At 34.6% G+C, this 17,903-nt stretch overlaps 1 protein-coding gene across 4 annotated transcripts in view; it reads left to right on the top strand.

Annotated features, from left to right (window-relative positions):
- LOC116572315 (neural Wiskott-Aldrich syndrome protein-like) overlaps nucleotides 1–16,731 on the top strand; it is a 48,696-nt gene extending 31,965 nt beyond the window's left edge. Inside the window, exons 4-5 of one of the 4 annotated variants that reach the window (XR_004278221.1) lie at nucleotides 10,459–10,570; nucleotides 16,639–16,731. The gene's annotated coding sequence lies outside the window, so the exon portion shown is untranslated. Of the gene's footprint in view, nucleotides 1–4,563; nucleotides 4,653–10,458; nucleotides 10,571–15,043; nucleotides 15,276–16,638 lie in introns of those variants that run through there. The other 3 variants (XR_004278220.1, XM_032311206.1, XM_032311205.1) reach the window with 3 other exon arrangements.
- Nucleotides 16,732–17,903: the final 1,172 nt, after the last annotated feature.

Here is a 17,903-nt window from a genome sequence, read left to right as displayed (position 1 = left end):
GAACTTGCTTGTAATTTTCAAAAGAACATTTCTGCATTTAATGGAAGACTTGACCAGTTGAGTATAGTGGTTCCTCTGAATACTCCTTTGAACAACTGTCTGATTATTTTACCAAAAGGAGAGAAAAAGTCATGTTAAAAAACATGATTTCCTCAATTTTTTAAAAAATTTTAAATCTATTCAATACAATACAAGGAAAACAATTCCCATATTTCCCCATTCCAAATGGTAGCTGTCTGCTTTACAGATGGCAGGATATCTCAGTGGCATTCAACACAAAATCAGCTGGGGGTCAGCCAGTCCAGGCTAGGCTGTGCTGTAGTTTCTGCTTCTAGGTACAGGTCTGGCTGGGCTTGGACGCCCCTCACCCCCTGGTCCTGGGCTTAGGAGGATACAGGAGTAATTTTGGGATCTAACCTCCAGTTGCAGCAGCTACCTAGGGAGAGCCCTTTCCATGGCAGTAACAGAACTCAAGAAAATAATTCGTACTTCTTAGGCTTAGAACTGGCAGAATGGTAGCTACTTCTTCCCATATTCCATTGGACAAAGTAAGTTGCCTGGTGAAGACCAGTACAGGAAATTGGAGAAGTGTACTCTGCCTCCAGGAGGCCAGCACAGGGTTGGGGATGAATACTGCTTTAGAGAAGGAGAGAATTGTGGCTCATAATTCATCCTGTTGCAGAAACCAAACTAGATCATATTCTGCCCAAAAAAACCTGGAAGCTCTTTGATAATTCCTTTCACACCAGTATTTCCCCTATTACTTAGTCAGAATTAGTTCCTTTCTGTGTACCTTATAAAGGGATGGATGATAATTTTTTTTAATAAGAAAGTCTATGTAACTTTGTAAGGTTTTTCTCAAATGAAAAGTTGTAATTACATTTGGAAGACCAAATATATTTTGATTCACAAGAGCCAGGCTTTGTAGAAAGCAGAAAGGATTTTATGTGATTAAAAAAAAAAAAGTTTTAAAAATTAAGAACCTAGCCCAGAGTACTGAACATAGTTCTATGCTACCAAAGGAAAAAATATTTGATACTGTAAAATACTTATTGTTTCCCACAAATGAAAGAAAAGTTCAGTCAGTAGGTTAGAAAGGATGGTTCTGGAGGGACCTAATTGGCATTCAGTGCTGATAGGTTAAGAAATCAAAGTAGGAAAGTGATAGATTTGGGGAATTTACAGACTGGGGATTTTGTGGCTGGCCTTCCAGATTGCAAGAGGCAAAACATAATATCTGTTGAAATTATCAGTTGCTGAGGGATGGTGTTTTGGCAAATAGGCCTGAAGTTAGTCTTATAGAATCTGATATACTCCAAGGTGGTGTCTTCAAAGTAGCCATGAGTTCTAAACCTTGTAAAGGAAAGAAGTCTTTAGAAGACACCTTGAGTCAGAATTAGAAAAGGTAGAATGTATGACAAGTCAGGATGGGACTAATGATACCTGTGACAGGAGCCACTTCTGAACACTTAAAGTCATCATGGATGTAGTATACCAGTGCACAAGACAGCAATGATTAAAGATGGTTCAGGGGTTAGGTGTTCGCCTCTCCATCCAGAAGAATGCAAGTCACATGCCCTTTATGACCACCTCTTTACCTCTTGCTCCCTGGGAGCTAACTCATATAAAAAAGTGAAGGAGCAGGAGGCTTGGAGAAATCTTGAATATATTTTTTAAAATGCTTATGTCATATGGGGCAAGCTCCTAAAACAGGGGTGATGGGAGCACTTTCTTTGCAAAACAACGTGGTATTGTCAGAGGAGTTTGGGCTTTGGGGCTCTGTAGATATGTGGCCATGAATAAATTTGGATAGCTACCAACAGAATAAATTTTCAACTTGAAAGTGACCATAACCTTGAATTGGGAAAAATCAGAGCCTTCTGTCTTCAGTGGAAATAGGGGTCAAAACTGAGGTCACCCAGAAATTGAACTGAAATAATAAGAAAGTGGAAAATTTACATTTCTGCACATACGAGTTTTTAGTCTGAAATGTAATCACACATATCATTTTGAAATAAGAGTTCTTGGGGTTCCTGGGTGGCTCAGTGGGTTAAGCCTCTACCTTCGGCTCAGGTCATGATCTCAGGGTTCTGGGATCGAGCCCCACATTGGGCTCTTTGCTCACCAGGGAGCCTGCTTCCCCTTCTCTCTCTCTTCCTCCTGCTCTGTCTACTTGTGTGCTCTCTCTCTGTCAAATAAATAAATAAAATCTTTAAAAAAAAAAAAGAAAAGAAAAGAAATAAGAGTTCTCAAGATGTTTAGTTCTTAAACGTCGGATCAGAGTCCCTTAAGGTACATGAGTCTGTTCTGTTTTATAATGTTATAGAATTATTGTTTTACCATGCAGTTGTTTTGATTTGCAAGGTTAGAGATTGATGGAGCAAAATACAATAAAATGTAATGAGCAGAACCAAATTCTTCTACGATGGTTTCAGCCAAAGTTCCAAGCATTCTTGACTGCAAATTTGAACATATTGACTTGACTATCAAAGTCATAGCTCACCGGAGCCTTGTACACAATCTAATATCATTCAACAGCATGAAGATTTGTTCACTCATATAGATTTATTTTGCTGTTTTTTTGTTGCCAGCACAAAGTGAAGTGCAAAGTTTGAAATACGCCTGAAAATCTGGTCAGGATCAGCAGCCAAACCAGATAATTAAGACAAAACCATACTCAGCACCATATTCTTAGAATTTGTAAAGTACAAATTATATGCAGCTGTGAATAACTTTTAATATTTAAGCAACGGGTAAAAATTTTACTTTTTGACCTGAATTGTCTGGTTTGGCTCTCTCCATAGGCATTATGGCCAACTTTCCATTTTGATTTGTACTTTACAGGCTTGGGCAAAATCTAAATGGCTAAGAAACTGAGTAGTTTTGTTCTTAATTTGGTAAAACAAAACAAAACTATTTAGCAAGTCATTTATTATTTGTTGAGATATACTGTCTCTTGAAAAATGGTTTAAATAATCAAAATATTATAATTTGATGTTTATTTGGAAATTGAGATTTAAAAATAATTTGTCTAGTCCAAGGAAAGAAGGAATGTTAGCACTGGAGTATAGCCAGATAGTTCTTGGTCATTCTAAATAGACTAATTAAAAGAGTAGGTTTAATATTTTCTTTGGGAGAACTAGCTGGTACACATTCCCAGAGAGCTCGATCATTTAACAGGAAAATTTCTGAAAGAAGGAATAGAAAAGAGATACAAAATATATTAAAAATAATTAAGAGAGAGACCAAACTAGTATGAGTCTAGAAAAGGGAGTTAAAGCTTTTTGGTAAGTGGAAAAGGACAATTGAATGTTACAGAGTTCTGATTCCTAGAGCATGGACCATAAAAGGTGGAATCTAAAAGAAAAATTACAAAGTGAAGGAAAGGACTGAATCAATATCACCATACATTCAAAAACTATGTTGTTAGCTATAAGAACTTCTTCCAGAGTAATACAATTTTTTGTTTTTGGAAGTGATCTGTTTACAACTAGAAAAAAAGGTCAAGACAAAGGAATTGGATTGAGTTTCTCCCTTAAATTTTGAAACTGGTCATTGCTTTCAGTGTTAGAGGATGTCTACAGCTGTAAACACTTTACACTCCAAAAGTTACAAGAATGAGGCTGAGTGAAATACTAGTAATACTGGAGAGGATCCAGGGAGAAAGGGAAGGTTAATTTGATATGTCCTGTAGTATCCAAGAAGTTAGTTCACTTCCTATGTGGTAAAGAGAGATAAAATGTAACCAGAAAAAGTTTTCAAACTCTGTCTTCTGTATCCCAATTTTTTCTATACTATTTCTATATAAATGTATCTACTGGAACTTGTAAAAAATCAAGTGACTAGAAACTTTTGCAGCATACATCCTAATATAAATTTATCTTAACAAAAAACTCATATAAAAGTATTACTTTTCAGCAGCTTTACTTACATAATTTTATTTCTTAAAATTGAATATAATTGTCATTAATAAAACTATATTTTTCTGGTGTATACCATATTATTTATTGGCTGTCATTAAGGGTAAAGATTTTGAGAGATGTAAAAGCTTTTTCTCCCTTTAAAGATAGTTGTCAGAGATATAAACATGTTTGTTGTTGACTGGTATTAAGATACTTGTGTGGAAAACTAAGATGGCATGACTGATTTTCACATTAGCGCTTAATTTTGGCTATTATCTTTTCCAAACACCCATTCCCTTCTTTGAACAATAAAAACAAAAATAGTACCATAAATATTCTAATCAAATACTATATCTGTTAATTCAGGTATGAATTTTGCCCATGACTGTAATTTTGCTTGTGTTTAAAGAGAAAAAAACATTTTTGCAAATACGAGGACCTTGTCTTTCAATGGTACTCATTCTTGGTACTTATTTATCATTAAATGGTACTCAGTATTTGCCAAGTAGGAATGACCATAACATTATTAGTTTGAATATCTGATGAAAAAGGGCACTAAGATACAATTTAAAATTAGGCAGATAGTTGACTAGCATACTCCAAAAAGCAACACTGAAATTATTTTTACGGATGCTTACATTGTGCCATTTTTTACTTTTAGGTCCTTTGAATGGGAAGTTGTCATTATTCCTAGGCTCTTTCATTCAACAAAGTTAAGATAAAGACATATGTTTATCTTACATATACATATAAACCATGTATAGTTTTCTGAAGTACATATTTTAAATATCCCTTTATATGGTTACATATATAATTTATATATAATTATGTAGGATATATATTTATACAAATGTATATATAACATATATATACCAGGAATTATAACATCAGCGTATCACAGCTCCCATAATTTCTCATTTGCTTTATCCACAGTATACACACAGCAGTCTCAGAATAACAATACCAACACCTCCACCAAGAAAATGATTACTGAAAGTAGTTTAAATTTGTTTGCAGGGTTGTTGTTGTTGTTGTTGTTGTTTTGGTCAAATTATCATGATTTAATAACTTGAAATATTTAATCACTGTGTAGTTATGCCACTAACTGCATATACATGTAAGTTCATTTGTTTCCTTTTATTTTGAAGTTTAACAGATTGATTGCTTTTTAATTCTGCATGATCCCAACGTTGAATATACTAAGCAAAATACACTGAAAGAAGTTTAACTTCTGTTCTGTTATTTCGACCCAATAACCCCAAGATGTTGTCACTTTTATGGTTTACTCATTTATTTTTAATATGTCATGTGATATATTAAATATATGTGTGTCTAGTCATGTCTTTCCTAGGTAAGTTGTAGCATGCTATACACTTTTTTTAAAGTATAGTTGACACACAATGTTGCGTTAGTTTCAAGTCTTCAAATCTGTATGTTCCGCAAGTCTGTCTGTTGTGCTGTACTCACTGCAGGCATAGCTGCCATCTGTCACCATAAACTATTACAATACCAGTGATGATAAACTCTATGCTGTGCCTTTTATCCTTCTGTTCTTTTTAATATTATATTATTTTTAATACTATATTCTAGATATCACTTTATGGTCATATAACAGAAATATCTTCATTCTTTTTTATAACTGGACAGATTTTGTTGTGTTAATATGCTATGAATTCATCCATTCCAATATTGACAAATATTTATGCTATTTCCAATCTATGCTTTTTCAGTTACTCTTGCAATTAATGGTGTTGGGTATGAGTCCTTTTGTGTGTTCACCACTTTGTCTTTGGTATATATTTCTACAAAGAGTATTGCTGTTGCATGAACTGGTAAAAGATATATTTAATTTTGCTAAATAGTGCCAATTTTTATGATATATGAACTTCTTTTATATTTTCCTTCATAATTAGGTCTAGATATGATCTATACTTTGCATTTGGTTGATACATATTTTAAATCTCTTAATCTATAAATCCCTGTTATTTCTTTTTTCCTTCAGATTTATTTATTGGTGTAACCACATGTAGAATTTCATCTCCTTGTCTTCCCTGTATTTCTTAAAAACCAAAGCTATATTTTGAAGTTTGATTTGATTTTGGCAGTAAGTATCCAACACTTCTTGTACAGAAGTGTTGGATACTTTCTTTAGGAGACATGTGGTAACTGGATGGCTCTCCTTGTGTGACATGATGTTGGTAGCCACTGATGACTAAATCTTGCATTCCTTAGTACTTAGTGATACAGAAAATGATGATATTCTAAGTCTATTGTAATATAGATGATTATTTCTTTTCCCCCATCCTTTTTGTGTTCTGTTTCTGGAACTATGATTAGATGTATTTTTTTTTATCTCTACTTGATCCTTCATATTCTGTAATCTCCATTTCATATTCTCCAAGTCTTTTATTTCCATACTATATTCTAGATTTTTCCTTTGCTTCTATTTTCAAGTTCACTTATTGTCACTTCAGCTTGGTCTGACTACTGGTTAATCATCTCAGCTTGGCTATCTACGGGTTAGCCACTTCCAGTGAATTTTAAAATTTTAATCATTTAATTTTTATTTTAGAATGTTGCTTTGTTTAAAAACTACTTGGACAACTTTCATAGCCTTTTGATTTTTCTTATACTTTTAAGACATTGACACACATTGAACTTACTTGCTTTTGGTCTGTGCAACTCTGATACATGAAGTCTTCCTAGTTTTTGATGTATTCTATTTTTTTCTTCCTGGTTTCACTTATCATGTCACATGCACTCATATATTTGTTGTGCTGTGCTGTGTGTATGTGTGTATATATGTTTATGTACAGATCATTTGCAGGGGGACTTTATCTGGGAGAATTTTTTAAGTCTTGGGAGTACTTTCAATTCAGAACCATTTTAAAATAAATTTGCTGAGAATTTCAAGATTAGTCAGGTCATGGAAGTGATCTGAATCTCCTATTTTCAAGTTGACCTGCAAACTCATGCAGGTCCAGTTTATATTTCCATATTTTCTAGGAATATTTCTACTGTTAACATTTGTTCAAGCTCAAGACAGGCAGAAATTAATTTGAAATTAATTAATTTCAAGAATGCCAGAAATTAATTGATCATTTATCTCCCACACAGCAGGCTAATTCATCATTTACTTTTATTGTGAGGTGATAAGTATTTGGCGTTCTAGTTCAGCGTGAGGATCTATACTGTTGGTTCTAGGCTTTCACTTCTCCTGTGCCCTAAGATGTTCTCAGAAAGGAGGTGCAAGGTGCCTGAATTTAGGAAAATACCCTTACAATGAAAGTTGACGTTAGCACTCTTCCTCCTTGATTTCTTAATTTCACTTTATATTTAGCCTAATATTTCTCAGTCTCTTTACAGTGCAGCAGAACTTCATTTCTGTTTATACCAGCTATTTAAAAATCTTATAATAGGTAGAGTTTTAAGGGTTATTTAGATCATTATGCTGCCAGAAAGAGAAAACTGTGTCATGGTGTATAGAATATTAAAATTAATAGAAGTGATAAACTGTCCAAACCAAAGGACTCAGTGTCCTGTGTCTCAAGTTAAACAGATTTAAGAATAACTCTTAAGATTTCCTTGCCTGGACTGTAAAACAGACAACCAAAAAATATGAACAGTTTCCTAAATACATCAAACAGTTACTGCAATTGTTTGATTATCAAGGGGCAAAATAAAGTTTTAAGGTTGACAAGCACATTGCAATGAATTAAATGGAAATGTTTAATTTTCTAAAGGAAAATTCTAGTTACTAAGTTACATTTGCTGGCATGTTGGATTTAGTAGATTAGAAACTAGAAATGACAGGGCTTGTGTGAAGGTGTAATTAAACCGCTGATCCAAAAGTTTAACAAGAGAGGTAACTCTTTCTGGCAAGGGAATGAAAGCTATAACTCAAGGTGTTTGTACCTATCATCTAATAGTAAAAACACAACTTTATAACACTTTGATGTACTTGGGGATCTTGAGATAATCAACATTATTCTCTCCCCATATGCCTATCTTAGCATATTTCTTTGAATTAATGACAAAAGTTACTGGTTACTTGGTCCAAGTTATTATTTGCCAGCAAATGGATTTTCTAGATCAATATGCCAAATGAAACATCATCTGGTTTTATCTAAGTTTTATCATTTCATTTTCATCAACAGATTTACTCTTGATGAGTTCATGTTGATTTATCTACCAATTTTTTATGAATCTGATTTTCAAGAATGCCTTCCTTTATTTCTGACAATATTATATTCATAGTTGGGTAGCTGCTATGAGTTGGTGTGAGATGTAGCATTTTGTTTTATTTTTAAATATTTTATTTGTTTATTTGACAGAGAGAGACACAGTGAGAGAGGGCATACAAGCAGGGGGAGTAAGAGAGGGAGAAGCAGGCTTCCTGTGGAGCAGGGAGCCTGATGCAGTGCTCGATCCCAGGACCCTGAGATCATGACCTGAGCCAAAGGAGATACTTAGTGACTGAGCCACCCAGGCACCCCGAGATATACCATCTTAGTTTGCTATCTCACCAGATATGACCAGATCAGGGATGAACAGAATTTTGGATATCATCAAGCCAAATCCTTAAAAAAAAAGAAAGAAAAGAAAAAAAGAGTGGGAAAAAAAAAAGAACAATGCACAGTGATTTGTGAAACTTTCCCCAAAGTCATTCAATTAAGATATGTTTATGTTACCAAAAAAACCCTATCCACATTCATGATGTATCACTGATTGAGCAAATCATAGTGTTTTCTGTAAACCTGGTACTTATCAAGCCAGTGTGCTGAAAAATGAGGCTAAAAGGTGAATAAGGCATGGGAACTGCTCTGAAGGAATTCACAGAGTTGGAGCAGTACAACTATAAAGAAATAGTTATGACTTTTGGTCAAAATAATTCTCATAATAGCTTTCAATGCATCCTTTCCGCATTTATCACTGCAAAGATGAAAAAGGAGAAAATTCAAACACCAGAACAAAACAAGAACTGAGAAAACCTGTGCCAGACTTTTGAAGAATTGTAGACAGTTATAGGGTGGGTATGTGAAAAAGTGATTATCAGCATCTGACTTATCCTAAATTTTGATAGAGGTTATTCTGAATAATAGCACAAAGATGCTTTTTGTGTTCCTTTTTAATGACATATACCAACCTCCTAGAGAACTGGACTTGCATTCTCTAGTGTGTTTCTATGAGGTTGACAGATGTTCCTAAATCCCTTGCTTTCATCCCCTAGTAAACAAGGAATCCAAATGCCAAAAATTTACTCCGGCAGGAAATTTTTGTGCAACACATGTGTTTGCATCTTTCTGTAGGTGTGTGAGCTGGCAATGTAGCAGAAAATTAGGAAAAGTATAGTTCTCTTCCAAAAAGAATTACAAGGAAGTATGATGACAGGAAACCTAGCAGTGCATGCTGGGAATTCTACCATTTTTACATACTATGTGGGTGGATTGCATAACACAATTTAAAAGTATAAAGAATAATAACAAGTTATTTACATTTTAAAACTGTATTTGTAAATCTGTATGTTCTTTTTTTTTTTAAGTTTTTATTTATTTGACAGAGATCACAAGTAGGTGGAGGGGCAGGCAGGGAGAGAGAGGAGGAAGCAGGCTCCCTGCCAAGCAGAGAGCCGGATGTGGGGCTCGATCCCAGGACCCTGGGATCATGACCTGAGCCGAAGGTGGAGGATTTAACCCACTGAGTCATCCAGGTGCCCCTGTAAATTTTCATAACTCTTTGATAACATATCACATAGTGACACAATCGTACATGAACATATTGTATAAATGAATATGTGTACTTTTATATATGAGTCCATACTGAATATAACTTGCTGATGATTGCATAATCAAAACTGTTTGGAGACTGCTAAGTAGAGAAGCAGAAAATCATGCAGTGAGGGAGGGGAAAAGGCAGTTTAAAAAATAGCCAACAACAGAGATGGGTTATATTAGTAATTCTACAGAGCTTGTAAGGATTAAAGGGAGCTCTGGCAATCGGCAAACTTGTTCCCTCTCACAAAGGCTGTTGTTTTGTTATGAAACAGCTTTATTGAGGTGTAGTTCACGGGACCTGTAGTTTACCCATTTAAAGCATATACTTTGGTGGCTTTAGTATATTCACAGAGCTGTGCAACCGTATCACAGTCAGTTTTAGAACATTATTATCCCCCAAGAGGGAAAAGAAACAAGAACCTTGCAGCCTTTAGCAGTCACTTCCCATTTCCCTTCAACCTCAGCAGTACACAAACAATAATCTACTGTCTGTCTTTCTGTATTATCCCATCCTGCACATTTCGTATAAATGGAATCATGGAATAGGTTGTCTTCTTCTGGCTTCTTTTACTTAGTGTAATGTTGTCAGACTTCCTCAGTGTTACAGTGTGTACCAGTACTCCATTCTCTTTTTCACTGCCAAATAATATGCCAGTATGGAGATGTACCACATTGATCAGTCAGTGTGCGTTAGGTTTTTCTCCCATATTTTGGCTGCTGTGAATAATACTATTATAAGCATTTGAGTACAAGTTTTTATGTAGGTGTAAGGTTTTTTTCAGTTGCATCTGCAGCTAGGAGTGGAATCAGTCACTGGGTCACATGGAAACTCTACATTTAACATTTTGAGGAACTACCAGACTATTTTCCAAAGCCGCTGCACCATTTTATAGGGTAGGATCTATTTCTTCCATATCCTTCGTGTCAACATTTGTTATTATATGTCTTTTTTATTTTAGCCATCCTAACGGGTATAAACAAATATTGCATTGTGACTTCAATTTGCATTTCCTAATGACTAAGATGCTGAACCTCTTTCATCTGTTTGTTAGCCATTTCTATATCCCTTTTGAACATATGTATATCCAAGTCCTTTGGATATTTATAAATTGGGTTGTTTATCTTTTTGTTGTTGACCTGCAAGGGTTCTTTCTGTATGCTGGCTACTAGGCCATTGTCACATATGTGATTTGCAAACATTTTGTCTCATACTGTCTTTGGATTTTCTTTATGGTTTCCTTTCATGCATCCTGATTAAGTTCAATTTATTTATTTACTTTTGTTGTTGTTGCTTGTGCTTTTGATGTCACATTCAAGAAATCACTGCCAATGAGCACCTGGGTGGCTCACTTGGTTAAGTGTCTGACTCTTGATTTCAGCTCCGGTCATGATCTCAGGGTTGTGAGATTGAGCCCTGTGTTGGGCTCTGCACTGGTCGCAGAGTCTGCTTAAGATTCTCTTTCTCCCTCTCCTTTTGTCCCTTCCCCCTCTTGCTCTCTCTGTCTCAAATAAATAAATTTTAAGAAGTAAATAATAAAAATAAATAAATAAAATAAATGTTTTAAAAAAGCAACCACTGCTAATATCCAGGTAATGAAGATTTGTCCTTATGTTTACTTCTAAGGTTTTATAGTTTTAACTCTCAAATTTAGATCTTTGATCTGTTTTAAGTTTGTGTGTGTATGTGTGTGTCTGTGTGGTATGTGAGGTAAAGTTTCAGTGATGTGGAATCCAGTTATCCCAGCACCATTGGTTGAACAGATTTTTTTTTTTTAATCCTTTTTTAAATAAACATATATATATATATAATATATTTTTATCCCCAGGGGTACAGGTCTGTGAATCACCAGTTTTACACACTTCACAGCACTCACCAAAGCACATACCCTCCCCAATGTCCATAACCCCCCCTCCCCCCAGCAACCCTCAGTTTGTTTTGTGAGATTAAGAGTCACTTATGGTTTGTCTCCCTCCCAAGCCCATCTTGTTTCATTTATTCTTCTCCTACCCCCTTAAGCCCCCATGTTGCATCACCACTTCCTCATATCTTTTAATCATATTTTTTAATCCATTTAATTGTCTTCGCAATCTTGTTCAAAATCAGCCACACATCTGTAGGTTTATTTCTGGACTCTCAGTTCCATTCCATTGATCTATAAGTTTATTCTTCTACCATACTGTTTTTATAGGAGTGGCTTTGTAGTAAATTTTGAAATTGGAAAGTGTACATTCTCCAGTTTGTTCTAATTTTTCAAGATTATTTGGTTGTTTGGGCAGATTGCATTTACATATGAATTTTAAAGTTGGATTTTTCATTTCCGTAAGAAAAGGGTATTGTGATTCTGATAGTCCCTGCATTGAATCAGTAGAGTTTTGAGAACTATTGCCATTTAACAATATTAAGTCTTCTAATCTTTGAAAATAGCATGCCTTTATTTATTTATGTATTCTTCATCTTTAGTATTGTTTTGTAGTTTTCAGTGTACAACGCTTGCACTTTCTTGCGTAAATTTATTACTAGGTATTTTATTCCTTTGGGTAGTATTGTAAATGGAATTTTAAAAAAATATCCTTTCATATTGTTTGTTGCTACTGTACTGAAATATACCTGATCCTTGTGTTGTTCTTGTAATCTACAATTTTGCAGCATTTGTTTATGGCGTCCAACAGATTTAATGTGGGATCTTTAGGGTTTTCTACATATGAGGTCATTCCACCTGTGAGCAGAGATAGTTTGTATCTAATTGAGATGCCTTTATATCTTTTTCTTGCCTAATTACTCTGGTTAGGACCGCCAGTAAAATGTCATATAAAAGTGATGTGAAAGTGGGCATTCTTTCTTGTTGATATATTAGAGAGTTGAGAAAGGTTTCAGTGTTTTATACTTGAGCTTTGTATTAGTCGTGGGTTTTTTATATGTACCTTTTATCATGTTGAGGACATTCCTTTCTACATCTGGTTTACTGAGTATGACTATCAGCAGGTTGTCAGATTCTTAAAATTGCTTTTTCTTTATCTATTGACATGATCTCCTGTGTTTTTTTCCCTATCTTCTATTATAGTGTTTGGTTACATTGATTTTTATATGTTGAAACACCTTTGCATTCCTGAAATATATCCTACTCCTTTGTGATATATAATCCTATTAAAATGCTATTATATTCTATTTTCTATGATGTTGCAAGGGTTTTTAACAATCATATTTAAAAGAGATGTTGGTGTGTAGTTTTCTTGTGACATCTTTGGTTTTGGTAGCAGGATAATGCTACCCTCATTGAATTAGGAAGTGTTTACCTCCTGTTCTGTTTTTGGAAGAGTTTGAGAAGGATTGGTATGTAGTAATTAATTAATTAATTAATTTGGAATTTAGTATTTAAACTGTCTTCTGGTCATGGCTTTTATGTTTGGGATTACTCATTTTTCTTTACTTGTTACAGGTCTATGAGATTTTCTGTTGACTCTGAGTCAGTTTTGGTAGTCTACATCTCTAGGAATCTGTCCATTTCATCTAGGTGATCTGTTTTTTTGGCATTCAATAGCTTGTAGTATTCTGTTATAATCTCTTCTTTATTTCTCTAACTTTGGTAGAAATATCCCTACTTTCATTTCTATTTTGTCAATACAATTCTTGTCTTTTCTCTTCTCATTATTCTACTTTTAAAGGCTTCAGTTTTGTTGATCTTGTAAAGAAAAAAAAACTTTGTTTCTGTATTTTTTTTTCATTCTCTATATCGTTTATCTCTGCTCAAATCTTAGTTTCTTCTTTCTGCTAGTTTTAGGTTTAGTTTTTTTTTCTTTTAATATAGTTTTTTTTTTTTTTAATATTTTATTTTATTTAATGGGACGCCTGGGTGGCTCAGTTGGTTGGACGACTGCCTTCGGCTCAGGTCATGATCCTGGAGTCCTGGGATCAAGTCCCTCATCGGGCTCCCAGCTCCACAGGGAGTCGGCTTCTCTCTCTCTGACCTTCTCCTCGCTCATGCTCTCTCTCACTGTCTCTCTCTCAAATAAATAAATAAACTCTTTTAAAAAAAGCTTTATTTATTTTACTTATATTTGACAGTCAGAGATTACAAGTAGGTGGAGAGGCAGGCAGAGAGAGGTGGAAGCAGGCTCCCCATGGAGCAGAGAGCCCGATGCAGGGCTTGATCCCAGGACCCTGGGATCATGACCTGAGCCTAAGGCAGAGGCTTTAAACCACTGAGCCACGCAGGCGCCCTTTAATATCGTTATATTATAATATAAGGAATAAAATTAATTTCTTGATTTGAGCCACAAAAACCTCCTACTTTGTTTCAGAGGACTTCTTCCTGGTAAAGTATCTGGTTGCTCTAAACCTGTGCTTATCTTGCAGACTTCCAGTAGGTAGATTCTGACAGTTTTAGCAAGTTTTCAATTTCTGAGCTCCAGAGTTGCCTCTTCCACTGTTTTTGCTGATGTTCTTTGGTTCAGAAACGTTTTGCATTCATTTGGAACGTACATACGTCTTTTCATAGGTCTATGTTAACTTTTCCATCCTCTGTCATGATTAAGGTCTAAAAAGACCTGGGCCACTGTTAGAACAATGACATAAGGCTAATCATACTAGATGAGTGAGCAGTGACTAGTATGTTGAAGGCTTTGTTTGCTAAGTGCATGCCCTACCAGGAGTGAAGGAAAAATTCTACCATATTAGTAAACTTTTAGCATATAGGATAACACATTCAGGTTAGTATATCTTGGATCTCCCACCATGATAAAAGAAGTATAACTGATCTTTTTGTCATTTGTAGTAATTAGCTAGCAATGTTGTGAATGGTACATAACTAGATTACTTATTTGTTCATGGGGTTTATGGATAGTAGTCTTATTTGTGCTTATTTATATTTTCTGGTCTCTTTAAAATAAGTATTTATTATGTTTTAAGTATTATTTTTTTAACAAAAACATTTAAATTCTCATAAAATTAATAAATGAGTGGGTAGACAGAAAAAAATTTGGACATGAAATTTTTCCCAAGCTGAAATCGAGATTCTTTATCTGTAAAATAATGATTCGATTATATTAGTTGTTTTCCAAAGTGCTCCTTAGAGTCTGGGGAGTTTGTGGATGACCTCCAAGGGCTATTGTTGGAGGAAATTAGATGGGAGGACAGTTTCCAAGTGGTCAGGTTTCCAACTGCTCCTCCAAGAATTAATGGGAAAAGTTCCACTTTTGATATACATGACTTCTGTGTAATATATATATTTACATATTTATTTTTAAAAGAATGTACTCTATTACTTTAAAAACCTTTTGAAAGCTAATGTGAAAATAATTTACTTCTGACTATACCCTGTCAAAATATTAAAATATAATTATTATTTTGTTATTTTTCCAATTACCTAGAACATCATCTGAGCTTGGCTTGAACAGTGATTTGGGGAATAAATAGAAGAAAAATGCATTGGGTTATGGGTATTGTAAAACTTTTAATAATAACATATGTTGCTGAGTCCTGTAGATTATTCTAATTAAAGTAGTAATATGCATTAGTTTCAAGTTTTAAGATCTCAGAGATATTATAAATAGGATACTTATAAATAAGACAGTTGTCTTTGAGGTAGTTTTCAAAGTTTCTACAATCAACAGATAAAGGAAATTGTAAACACAGAAGGTACCTTATTATAATTGTCTTGTGTTAATTTCTATCATTTAGTGAGAAAGGTAAATTTTTACTAGTTTGAACCAATAAGAATGCAATTTTTTTCTCCAAAGTTTTATTTAAATTCTCATTCATTAACATATAGTGTAATATTTGTTATAGGGGTAGAATTTAGTGATTCACCTCTTACGTGTAATACGCAGTGTTCATCATAACAAAAGAGGAATGCAGTTTCTATTTGAAGAAAAAAAAATTTAGTTCTGTTGTTATACTACCAAACACATTTGGGAAATATGTTAGGTAATATAAGCCTAGTTTTAATACTTTTATTTTCATACATCTAGGATTTAGGTGAAATCATACTTTTTTCTTTGGATCATTACCAAAAAAGTTTTTATTTTTATTGATTTGAGACATTTTAAAATCATGAAAAAAATCAACATACACATTTTTATGACCTTATTGTATAGGGATATACCAAAATAAGATTGCCTTTCAAAAACATATTTTTAAAAAACATGAACCTCGATTTCTTTTCTTTCTTCTTTCCCATAGTATTGTGAAGTCAGAAGACATGCCTGGGTAATGGCAGATACATAATGAAAACACTAGGGCCTTTATTTAATTAGCTAATTGTAATATATATTTTATTATCTAAATTAAAAGGATGTTGTGTATATCTTTTGCTTTTGCAAAACTTCAACTCTCTTACTTTCAATAGTTGAACATAAAAGAGATTTGAATTCATCCATATCAATTTAACCAGAATCCAATAAAATCCTGAGGGACATTTACTCTTTTAAGTGTTTAGAATAAAAAGAATATCATTCATTTTTTTTCATATTTCATAATTGAATCTTATGTTATTATTATTGCTACTATTACTATTATTACATTTTCTTTAAGTGCTTACAATGTGCCCAGACTCTGGATATTATTTTGCAAGTTTAGAATAATCCTTATAACAACGTACTGGCCAGTTTCGCAGATGAAGTGACAGATGCTCAGGGCAGGTTGGTGAAGTGGGTACATTTGTTTATCCAGCAGACCTCTCTCTGAAAGGACCCCTGATGGGGAACTTGTGAAGGAGATAAAGCCTGTTTCCAGAAAGGATTTCCCATTATGGTGTGTGGGTGGAGAGCAGGTGAGCAAACTCTATAGACATCCACAATTTTTTAAAATATGTATTTCATTTTTCAGTGGATTTCTTTAGTATGTTTCACTAGCAGTGGGGTCTCTTTTCTTTATTCTTCAGTGGCTTTTGTAGTCTTGAATTTTCCTGAAACTTTGTTCTCCTTCTCTCCCTGTCCTGGGTGCTCCTGCTTGGAACCCTCCTCAGGGAGATGATCGACTTTATTTAATCGCATCTTCAAATGGATGGACCTAGAAGGAATGATGCTCAGTGAATGAAGTCAGTCAGAGACAGACAAGTAACATATGATTTCACTCACAGGTGGAATTTAAGAAACCAAAAAAACAAACAAAGGAAAACAGTGAGAGAAACAGACAAACAAAAACAGACTCTTAACCATGGAGAACAAACAGATGGTTGCCAGAGGCTACAGGGTGGGAGACTGGGGGAAATACATAAAAGGGATTAAGAGTACTTTGACCCGTTTACCGCCATGAGCACTGACAAATGTATAGAATTGTTGAATCATTATATTATATACCTGAAACTAATGTAACACTGTATGTTAATTATACTTAAAAAAGAAATTAAGACATTTCTCCTGGCATTTTTCTCTCCTTAAGCAGCTGTTTTGTGTGTGAGAAGGAGAAACTAGGCCCCAGCGGCCTGTGGTCAGGCAGGTAGCGCAGGGATGATCTTGGTGATAAATACCCCATAAGTTTGGGTTTATGCTGCTCTTGGATTCCTCCAGACACTCTGGCAAGATTGACTTTTACCTTGTGGCAGCTTTCTCTTTTGGATGTTGTATTTTGTAGTTTCCCCCACATTGTTTTGCTGTCATCAAATCCAATATGCTTTTGATGTTTAGAAATTTCCAGAAATGTCTTGTCTGATGTAAGCCCTCTTTCTCTTAATTTCAGTACTGTTATGGGTTTATTTTTAATTCAACAACAACAGCTACATTTTTGTCGTGTTAGTGGGATACAGCATGAGAGGCAAGGAAAACATGTATTTGGAGTCCATTATATTAAAATCTTCTGATACCATAAATGAGTTTTGTTAAGTATCTCATCTCAGGCTTAAAAACTGATACTCAAGACTGTGCATCATGTTTTGCTCTTTCTTGAAAAGAAATTTTATAACTATACTAATGGTGCCTTTTTTTTTTTAAAGATTTTATTTGTTTATTTGACAGAGATCACAGGTAGGCAGAGAGGCAGGCACGAGCCACACCCACCCCTGCCCTCACGGACAGGCTCCCTGCTCATGATGGGGAAGGGGGGGCTCAATCCCAGGACCCTGGGATCATGACCTGAGCTGAAGGCAGAAGCTTTAACCCACTGAGCCACCCACGCACCCCACTAATGGTGCTCTGAGCATTGTGTTGTTTTCTACTATTTCATAGGTTTTCTTTCATTTTTTAATAGCTTTGGTTTATCTCTGATATAGTCTGTTTTAAATATTTATTAAGA

This window comes from Mustela erminea, chromosome 13, assembly GCF_009829155.1.
Source record: "Mustela erminea isolate mMusErm1 chromosome 13, mMusErm1.Pri, whole genome shotgun sequence".
Lineage (NCBI taxonomy): Eukaryota > Metazoa > Chordata > Mammalia > Carnivora > Mustelidae > Mustela > Mustela erminea.
Note: the sequence above shows the minus strand (reverse complement) of the source record. Positions and strands in the feature narration are given on the sequence as shown.